This window comes from Heterocephalus glaber, unplaced genomic scaffold, assembly GCF_053883595.1.
Source record: "Heterocephalus glaber isolate CG9 unplaced genomic scaffold, H.glaber_assembly_v1.0 deba00001497, whole genome shotgun sequence".
NCBI lineage: Eukaryota > Metazoa > Chordata > Mammalia > Rodentia > Bathyergidae > Heterocephalus > Heterocephalus glaber.
Genome location: NW_028258320.1, coordinates 29,749,973 through 29,761,406, shown reverse-complemented (window position 1 = coordinate 29,761,406; position 11,434 = coordinate 29,749,973). Strand labels below are relative to the sequence as shown.

Here is an 11,434-nt window from a genome sequence, read left to right as displayed (position 1 = left end):
CATTTGAAAAGAAAGCAAGAAAAACACAGCCCATTCCTTAAATTATTTAGCAAGTTAGAATTGAAATTTGTCCAAAGTAAACTGCTGAAAAATTACTTGAAGTATACATAACATAATGCAGACAAGTACAATGGTCAAGAGGTAGAAGAGAGCAGGATGGTTTGGGGTATTAGGGAAAGGGGACAGGATATCTACCTGAATTAAATGTCATCATATTGTATACCTAAAATGTACCAATAAACTTAATGAATTTTTTAAAAATTTCAAAGCAGAGCTACACAGCTAGTAGAATGATGTCTTAGTGGGGAATCTTGATTATCCATGTGATAGTCTGAACTCAGCAAGAATTAATCTTCTCAAAGTAAGGCTACTACATTTGGGAGTAAAAGAATCTGACATGAACAGGGATCCATCAAAATATATGTAAAAAAGAGGAGAAACAAGGCTTGGTTTGCTATAAAATTGCTTCAGTTTATTTAATAATATTATTCTTTAAATTTTATTATAAATGTAGGGTGAAATGTTATATTTAAATTTATAAAGATTCTCTTAACCTTTAATTTTTGGCTTCAGATAAATTTTACATTCCATAATCTTTTTCTTTTTCTTTTTTTAGATTTAATTTTATTGGTACATTTTAGGTATACAATATAATGACATTCATCATCAGAAATTTGCACCTTTACATAATTTCTCTTGGTTCTTATTTTTTCCCCATCTCTTGCACTCCCTTCAGCCCCTCCACCCTTCCCTATTTATAAAGACTTTGTTTCCATTTTTTTCCATTTCTCATAATTGTTCCTTTCCCTTTTTTCCTTTCCCGAATCCCTCCCACTTCCCCTACCCTTTTGGACCTTTTCTTCCTATTTCGCAGTATCAATTATTCATTTTAATCATTGGTACGTTTTAGGTATACAATATAATGACATTCATCATTGGAAATTTGCACCTTTACATAATTTCTCTTGGTTCTTATTTTTTCCCCATTCCTCTGTCCTCCCTTCAACCCCTCCATCCTTCCCTATTTACAAAGACTTTGTTTCCATTTTTCATTTTCTCATATTAATTCTTTCATTATCTTTTTCAATACTTGAAGTCTTACAGTAGTTTGTGTCTGCAAAAACTCAAGTTGAAATGTAAAATAACCAGGCCTCAATCATTGCAAGTGAAGAAAGTGACAGATTCTTCATATCTGCTGTCTTAATGACTATATTTGCCACCAAGAAGCACTCCTGGTTCTTAGGTCAAATCAGCATTATGAAAATCCAAAATAGTCAAGAACAGGATGCATAGTTCTCCCTTCTATTCTGGAATGGTAATTATCTTCTGATTTTTCAGTACAAAGTGTTCCTCCAAGATATAACTGAAAATTATATGTTGGTGCCAACACCAAACATTCCCTGCCCCAATCCATACCCTTTATAGATAATTTTAAAATCTGCCTTTCCTTGGTAGCAATTGGAGCTATACCTGTATGTCATGTTTTTAATGATCAGCAAAAAGTGCCTAGATGTGTTTTTGAATAGTGGCTTTCCAGCAGTGCAGAAACCTCAAAAACTTAGATGAACACTATAGATTTATATGAGCTACACCTTTGGAGCTCCAGTTTATTTTCTTTTATATTCACTATACAATCAATTAGTAAAAAATTCTGGAGAAAACATATACATTTTACAGGAAAACAACACATTGTTTTGAGGTTCTACAAGCTTTCATTATTGTTTATATGATTTGATATTCTTGTTAAACTAAAAAAAAAAATCAGTATCCATTTGCTTACAAGACAGACAGTTACTATTTTAACTTGTTTTCAGTAAATCAATAAAATGCAAAATAATGTAATAACTGAGATATATACAAAATTGTATATCCTCTTTAGTCTACAAAAATATTTTTATAAGGAGCTGATTGTTCAGAAGATTAGAGGAATAGATGGAATTTGCCTTTGAGATCCGTTCTTAGGAAGAGGTTATGATTTTAATAATAATTAAAGAGAAAAGAAATATATGAATATGATGATAATAATATTAGAGTTTTACATGTATTCACTCATAATTTGTGATATGATATCCTTATGTCCATTTGATAAAAAAGACTTAAAAGACATTATTAAAAGGTACATTATTAAGAAGGGTCAAATGAGAAACAACTCTTTGAGGCTTCAAACTACTCTGACATATAGTACTTGCACATAATGTATGTTGCCTATAATGAAGCTGGCTCTATGCAAACTCATTAGCAAAGAGTCATTTTGAACAGTGTGGCTGAGCTAAATGCCAATCATGTTACTATATTAATGAGAAACAATATTATCAAAGTTATAGATAATTTTATAATATTAATGCATCCCCCAAAATAATTGCATGCTTTTAAATTGTCTTAAATGACTCAATCATGCTCATGCTAACACTTGTCAGATTGTAACACAGTAGTGAAAGAACAAAAGTATTTGGTTTTTGAAAGGAGTAAGCCTGGATATTTTTATTTTCAGATATTTATGGATAGTCAGGAATATGTAACTTGGATGAACTGTTATCACCCTGGATTTGAAAATGTATGTTTCCTTTATTTACCTTCAATTTAATAAAAATAATTTTTGTATATAACATGATATATACATTTTATTCATTTATTGAATCTTACTGTGCTCTGTCAAGCACTTCAGAATGATGTCTGCTTTTATCTAACTAGAATTAGTGACACCCATAGAGTCCAAGGTGTTAAAGATAAATTTATCCTGTCCATTTTACAAATGAAGATATTGAGGCACAGACACAATTACACACTCAAGTCATAAACTTAAATTGCATTGCTAATTGGATTAATTTTCTAGTGCTGCCATAAAATTATGACAACTTCAACACCTGCATATTCTCTCATCATAGTGTAGGTTAGAAGTCTGACATAGATCCTACTGGGCTAAAATCAGGTTTTTTTTCCTTTTCTTTTTTTTTTTCCGGGCGGCCCCAGCGGCTGCAAACTGGCTGTGGGATGGGAAGTGAAGCCCCAGCGGGCGGCTGCGGCGGGGCTGTGAGGAGCAGCAAGGGGAGGCGGCAGTGGCGGCGGGTCGGTGAGTACCTGGAGAGAGCAGAGCCCCGGGCAGAGCACCTGCAGGCACAGGCGGGGGCCCCCACCATTGGGATTCGCAAGAAGAGCACCAAGAGCTCCCCGGTCCTGAGCCACGAATTCGTCCTGCAGAATCACGCAGACATCGTCTCCTGTGTGGCGATGGTCTTCCTGCTGGGCTTATGTTTGAGATAACAGCAATGGCTTCTGTCATTTTTGTTACTCTTCAATACAATGTTACTCTCCCTGCAACAGAAGAACGAGCTATAGAATCGGGGTCCCTTTCTTACGATGGTATCAAAGATTTGGCTAGTTTTCTTCTACATGATAGTGGCGATAATTATTCACGCCATAATTCAAGAGACGAATGCACTTCTCCAAAAGGAAACACAGCAAGTTTGATGAATCTGGTCAGCTTAGTGCATTCTACCTTTTCACTTCTGTTTGGGGTACATTCATTCTAATCTCTGAAAACTACATCTCAGACTCAACAATCTTGTGGAGGGCTTATCCCCAAAACCTCATGATATTTCAAATGAAATTTTTCTACATATCACAGTTGGCTTACTGGTTTCATGCTTTCCCTGAATTCCCAGAAAACCAAAAAAGAAGATATTTCTCGTCAGCTTGTCTACATTGGTCTTTACCTCTTTCGCATTGCTGGAGCTTATCTTTTGAACCTGAATCATCTAGGACTTGTTCTTCTGGTGCTGCATTATTTTGTTGAATTTCTTTTCCACATTTTCCGCCTGTTTTATTTTAGTGATGAAAAATATCAGAAAGGATTTTCTCTATGGACAGTTCTTTTTGTTTTGGAAAGATTTCTGACTTTAATTCTTTCAGTACTCACTGTTGGTTTTGGCCTTGCAAGAGCAGACAATCAGAAACTGGATTTCAGTACTGGAAACTTCAACGTGTTGGCTCTTAGAATTGCTGTTCTGGGACCCATTTGTATTACTCAAGCACTCATGATGTGGAAGTTTATTAATTTTCAGCTTTGAAGGTGGAGGGAACACTCTACTTTTCAGGCACCACCTGTAAGGAGGAAACTACCAGTCACTAAAGGCAGTCGGTCTTCTAGAAAAGGAACAGAAAATGGTGTGAATGGAACAATGATATCAAATGGAGCAGACTCTCCCCGTAATAGAAAAGAGAAATCTACATAATAAATTAGAAACTAATTGATCAATGTCTCCAAAGAAATCTGCTTTTTACTATATCTTTCAGCACTAGAGATTTTTCTGTTCTTGAAAAATATAGTTTCTGCTCTTTGATTCCTGCTATTGTACTGTTTCATGCATTTTTTAAAAGAGCGTTTGAGGGGAAGAGGATTACTATGAATGAAAAAATATTTTAGCTTAGACTAAGCTACCTGCCTTCAAAATAGTTTAGGGAACACCAGATGTTTTATTTTGTTTTTTAATCTTTGAACATTTTTCTAATGATTTGGAGGAGGAAAAAGATACTATTTGCAGAAATCACACATATCAGTGAAACAGTTTCTTGCAGTCACCGATTTTTTTATATTGGTAAAGTGACCTGTTCCAACAAGGTCATATTATTGAAGTTATCTTTCAGGGTAAAAAGGAAATACTATAAAGTCAGATGTCAAACTTTAATATGTTTTCAGTGTTCTGTATTTTAGGAATTTTTGTAGCCTTTACATCTGGAAAAAGCAATTTGTAAAATCACCAAAATAATTGTGTGCTTTATTTTATACATAGTGATTGTTAGTGTTAATCTCCCATTTTAAAAAAATACATGCTAATGGTTACAACATGTGAAGATTTATCGCCATGTATAGAGGATTACATTGTCTTAACATAAAAGTAATTGTGAAATAAAATCTTTCTTGTGCATTTTCAATACGTACCAACTGGTAATCACAAAATATTTACTATAAAAAGGAAAATCCAACTTTTTGATATATTTATTAATAATGATTCTTATTGGCATCTTAGAAATATTGTGCACACCCTTTTAAAAGAAAATGCCTATTTGATTTATATCGATAAAAAGGTGTCAGGTAATTATATTTAGAAAACTAATGCACTAACTTTAAAGAAATTGAAAATTCAGGTGGATAGTCTTACAAAAGACTGCTTTATGTTATAACTATAGCTTTGGTCCCATCTTTAATTGAGAAACATTTATCTGTATAAAACATATTTTTGGATATATATGTGTGTATATATATACATATATATATATATATTTGTATCTCTACAGAAAGACTCTAAAAAACATTTGAGTAAAATATTTGGTTCCCTTTTCTATAATTATTCTTCAAAACCCTTATAGATATATTGGTTTGTCTGTCTGTATAGTATGTATAGTGCACCTTTTGGTGTTCATGTCTTGTTCCCCATTTCTCACTTCTATCACCAGCAAATACATGTTCATGCCATTTTTAGTGTAAAAGTTACAGATCTATTAGGTCTGTGGTTTAAGTTGTCATGCTGCTAGAAAATGTGCTTTCTCTTTCCAGTTGTTTACTTCTTCCTAGAAAAAGTAGTAGCTCTCTGTAGCATTATGGTGTTTCAGTGGAACCAAATTTTTGCCACTAAAAACTGGCATTATATTCAACTACACATTGAGAAATAAGTCAGAATAAAAATTTTAACTTTCAGAAAAAAATAATAAAATCAAGGTGTTACCAGAGTAATGTTCTTTACTGGAAAATCTTGGCAAGAATCCAATTCCAAGCTCACTCAGATTGTTAGCATAATTCAGTTTATTGCAATTGTCAGACTATGATGCATGTTTCTGTTTGGCTGTCAGCCAGAAGCCAGTATTTTCTCTTATGGGCATTTGTATTCCTTCTCTTGCTTTCTGTGAGCTTCTAGGACCTCCCTGCAGTTTTACATGTGATCACTACCTCTTAGAGTCTATCATGTATCAAACTTTCTCAAGCTCAAAACTATGCTTTTTTGATTCCAGCCAGAGAAAGTTCTGAGCCTATATGATTAGATTTGGCACATCCAGCTAATCTAAAATGGCTCTACTTATTTATTTTTATTTTTTCATATTTTTTTACACTTTATTAAATTCTTTATTGGTACATTGTAGGTATACAACACAATTACATTTCTCATTGAGAACTGTACATTTACATAATGAATCTTGGTTCTTATTTTTTCCCCATTCTTAGCCCTCCCATCACCCTCTCCACCCTTCCCTATTTACAAAGACTTTATTTCCATTTTTTCCATTTCTCATCATTTTTCCTTTCCCTTCTTAACTTCCCCCTGCCCCTCCCACTACCCCTACCCCTTTGAACCTTTTCTTCCTATTTTGCATTATCAATTATTCATTCTAATCATTCATACATTTTAGGTATACAATATAATGACATTCATCATTGGAAATTTGCACCTTTACATAGTCTCTCTTGGTTCTTATTTTTCACCCTTGCCCAGCCCTCCCTTCAACCCCTCCAGTCCTCCCTATTTACAAAGATTTGGTTCCTATTTGTCCATTTTTTCATATTAATCCCATTCCCTTCTATCCTTTCCCCTAGCCCTCCCACTTCCTTCCCCTTTGCCCCTTTTCTTCCTATTTCACATTACTCATCATACATTTAGTCCTTATTTACACTTTCAGATTTTCACAGTGGAGAAACAATTTGGTATTTATACATGTGTATCCCATTTATTTCACTTAAGAGTATCGCCTCAATGTGCATCCACTTAGCTATAAATGTCTCTAATTTCTCATTTTTTATGGCTGAGTAGCACTCCATTTTATTAAAAAACCCACATTTTCTTTATCCAGGCTCCAGTTGATGGGCATTTGGGCTGTTTCCAAGCTTTAGCTATCACAAACTGTGCTGCTATGAACATGGGTGCACATATATCACTGTGGTATAATTCTTTTAATTTGGGGGGGAAGATCCCCAGCAGTGGAATAGCAGGGTCAAATAGGATTTCCAGTCCTAGTTCTTTGAGGTATCTCCATACTGATTTCCACAGTGCTTGCACCAGTCTACATGCCCACCAGCAGTGGAGCAGGGTTCCTCTTTCCCCACAGCCCCACCAGCATTGGTTATTGGTTGATTTCATGATAGCAGCCATTCTTTCTGGAGTGAAGTGGAATCTCAGCTTTGTATTCATTTGCATCTCTCGAATGACCAGTGATGTTGAACATGTTTTCATGTATTTATTTGCCATTTCTACTTCTTTGTGTGAGAAATGTCTGTTCATTTCAGATGCCCATTTTCAGATTGGGTCTTTAAATTTGGGAGGTCTGATCTTTTTAAGTTCTTTATAGATTCAAGATAGTAGACCTTTGTCTGAGGAAGAGCAGGTGAAGATTTTTTCCCACATTGTGGGTTGTCTCTTCACACTGCTGGTGGTTTCTCTTGCTGTGCAGAAGAAGAGATCTCACTTGTTGATTGTTTGTGCTAGTTCAGGGGCAACTGAGGTTTTATTCATAAAATCTTTTCCTACACCGATGTCTTCAAGGGTTCTACCTAACCTCTGTTCCAATTGGTTCAGAGTTTCTATTTTAATATTTAGATCTTTAATCCACTTGGGTTTTAGTTTAGTGCATGGTGAGAGATACAGGTCTAGTTTGAATCTTTGGCAAGTTGAAGCCCAATTTTTCTAGCACCATTTATTAAAGAGGGTATCTTTCCTCCAGTGAGGGCGTTTGGCTCCTTTATCGAAGATGAGATGGCTGAGTGTGTCTGGCATTGTTTCTGCATCTTCTAATCTGTTCCACTGGTCCTCAGGTCTATTTCTTTGCCAGTACCATGTTGTTTTTATCACAGTAGGTTTGTAGTAGAGTTGTACGCTGGGGATTGTGATAACCCCTGTCATGTCTCTGTTACCTAGAATTGCTTTTGCTATTCTGGGTCTATTCTTGTTCCAAATGAATTTTTGTATTCTTTTCTCAAGGTCCATGAAGTATGCTGCTGGGATCTCAATTGGAATTGCTTTAAATCTATATAGCAGTTTTGGAAGTATGGCCATTTTCACTATATTAATCCTTCCTAGCCAGGAGCAGGGGATGTCTGTCCATTTTCTGATCTTCAATATCTCTTTTCAGAGTGCCATAGATTTCAGAGAAGAAGTCTTTGATTTCTTTCGTTAGGTTGATTCCTAGGTATTTCAGTTTTTTGTATGCTATTGTGAAAGGAATTATTTGCCCTATTTCTCTCTCAGTGAGTGTGTCATTTGTGTAGAGGAAAGCTATTGATTTTTGTGTGTTGATCTTGTATCCAGCTACTTGACTGAATTTGGTTATTAAGTCTAGAAGACTTTTGGTGGAGTTCTTGGGGTCTTCTATATAGAGTATCATGTCATCTGCAAATAATGACAATTTGACTTCTTCATTTCTTATCTTTATTCCTTTTATTTCTTTCTCTTGTCTAATTGCCATGGCTAATGTTTCCAGAACTATATTGAACAAGAGTGGTGATAGTGGACATCCTTGTCTTGTTCCTGATTTTAGTGTAAAGGACTTCAGTTTTTGACCATTTAGTATGATATTGGCTGTTGGTTTTTCATAGATGGTTTCTATCAGTTTGAGGTAGAGACTATCTATTCCAATTTTTGTAGGGTTTTTTATCATAAATGCATGTTGGATGTTGTCAAATGCTTTTTCTGTGTCTATGCAGATAATCATATGGATTTTGTCCTTGGCTATATTGATATAGTGTATTACATTGATTGACTTGTGTATATTGAACCATCCCTGCATTCCTGGGATGAATCACACTTGATCAGGTTGTATGATCTTCTTGATGATATTCTGCATTCTGTTTGCCATTATCTTATTAAGGATTTTTGTATCTATGTTCATTAGTGAGATTGGCCTATAGTTCTCTTTTTCAGTTGGGTCTTTCTCTGCTTTGGGGATCAAAGTGATGCTTGCTTCCAGGAATGAATTTGGGAGTATTTCTTCCCTTTCAATTTCATTGAAGAGTTTCAACAGTAGTGGCAGCAGTTCCTCTCTAAATGTCTTGTAGAATTCAGCAGTGAAGCCATCAGGGCCCAGACTTTTCTTAGTTGATAAGGTTTTAATTACATTTTCAATTTCATTGGTTGATATTGGATTGTTCAGAATTTTTAGGTCTTCTTCATTCAAATTTGGTAATTCGTATGTATCTAGGAATCTGTCCATTTTTTCTGTGTTGTCCATTTTCTTGGTGTATAGGTTCTGGAAGTAGATATTGATGATCCTCTGTATTTCTGCTGGGTCTGTTGTAACTTCACCCTTTTCATTCCTAATTGCATGGATTTGGGCCTTTTCCTTCCTTTTTCTGACAAGGTTGGCTAAAGGTTTGTCAATTTTGTTGATTCTTTCCAAGAACCAACACTTGGCTTCATTGATTTTTTGTATCATTCTCTTAGTCTCCATTGCATTGATTTCTCTATGATTTCCTCCCTTGTATGAGCTCTGGGGTTGTACTCTTCTTCTTTTTCTAGAAGCTTGAGATCCAGCATCAGGTTGTTTAATTGGGCTCATTCTGTTTTCCTAATATGTGCATTCACTGCTATGAATTTTCCTCATAAGAATGCTTTCATTGTGTCCCATAGATTATGATATGTTGTATTCTCATTGTCATTTAATTGAAGGAACTGTCTGATTTCTTCTTTAATTTCCTCTGTGACCCATTGCTTATTCAGAAGTGTGCTGTTCAATTTCCACATGTTTATGAAATTTTTTGAGTTTCTTTTGCTACAGATCTCCAATTTCATTGCACTATGTTCTGATAATATACAGGGGATAACTTCAATTCCTTTGCACTTACTTAAACATGTTCTATGTGTGAGTATGTGGTCTATTTTGGAGAATGACCCATGTGCAGCTGAGAAGAATGTGTATTCTGATTTTGTGGGGTGGAAGACTCTGTAAACATCTGTTAAGTTCATTTGTTCAAGAGTTCGATTGAGTTCTAGTATTTCATTATTTATTTTTAGTCTAGTTGATCTATCTATTTGTGACAGTTGGGTGTTGAGTTCCCCCACTACAATTGTATTAGTGCATATATGACTTTTAATGTCCGTTAGTATTTGTTTTATATATTTGGGTGCACTAGTGTTTGGTGCATAGATATTTATGATTGTCATCTCTTCCTCTTGGATTGTTCCTTTTACAAGGATGTAGTGTCCTTCTTCATCTCTCTAAATCAGTGTTGGTTTGAAATATACTTGATCTGCAAAGAGGATAGCTACTCCTGCTTTTTTGGGGGTTCCTGTCACACGGAGTACTGTTTTCCACACTTTAACTTTCAGTCTATGAGTTTCCTTTTGAATTAAGTGTGTTGCTTGTATGGAACATATTGTTGGATTTTCTTCTTGACCCATTCTGCCAGTCTATTTCTTTTGATTGGTGAATTGAGACCATTAACATTGATGGTTATAACTGAAACATATTGACTTGTCATTGCCTTGACTTTTTCTTTTTGTTGGGTTCTCCCCTTTTCCATTTAATTTCTTGTCATGACAGATGGGTTCATTGTGCTTTGCTTCCTGGGGTTGTGATCCTCAATGTCTGTTCCTAGGATATTGTGTAAAATTCTTTGGAGTGCTGCTTTGGTATTCCCGAAGTTCCTAAGGTGCTCTTTGTCATGAAAGTATCTTATTTCTCCATCCATTTTGAAAGATAGTTTTGTAGGGTACATCAATCTGGGTTGGAGGCTGTTTTCTTTTAGGGCTTGGAATATGTCATTCCAAGCTCTTCTTGCCTTGATGGTTTGTGTTGAGAAGTCTGCTGTGATTCTGATGGGCTTTCCTCTGTATGTGATTTGTTTCTTTTCTCTTACTGCTTGGAGAACTTTGTTCTTCTGTTGTGTTTCTGGAATCTTAACAATTATATGCCTATGTGTAGTTTTTTTTTTATCAAGGCTATTTGGAGTCCTATCTGCCTCACTTATCTGTATGTCAAGCTCTTTTCCCCTGCTTGGGAAGTTTTCTCCCATTATTTCTGTGGGGAGATTTTTTATATCATCTGCACTCTCTCCTGTTTCTTCATTGAGCCCAATCAGTCTTATGTTTTTCTTCTATTCATCATCTAGCAGCTGCTGGATTGATTCCTCATGTTCCCTTATAATTTTGAAGCAATTTTTCTTTTCCTGGTCACTAATTGCAGTCTTATCTTCTATATCTGAAATTCTGTCCTCACATTGGCTCATTCTGCTGTGTAGACTTTCAGTGGAGTTTTTCATGTCCTGGAAATCTATTTGCATCTGTTTTATGGATTCCATTTGTTTCTTATGTTGGGATTCCATCATATTCCTGAGCTCCTCTCTAGATTTATTAATCATGTCTTGCACTAGGGGCCCAATTTCTCCTGTTATCTGAGAAATTATTTCTGATTTCATTTTTTCCAGATCCCCTTTTGTTGCCAGTTCAGTGGGTCC

General features: G+C 35.3%; 1 pseudogene; it reads left to right on the top strand.

Annotated features, from left to right (window-relative positions):
- The first annotated feature begins 3,044 nt into the window (after positions 1-3,044).
- On the top strand, positions 3,045-4,247 carry LOC101725092 (translocating chain-associated membrane protein 1 pseudogene; annotated as a pseudogene).
- The last annotated feature ends 7,187 nt before the right edge of the window (positions 4,248-11,434 follow it).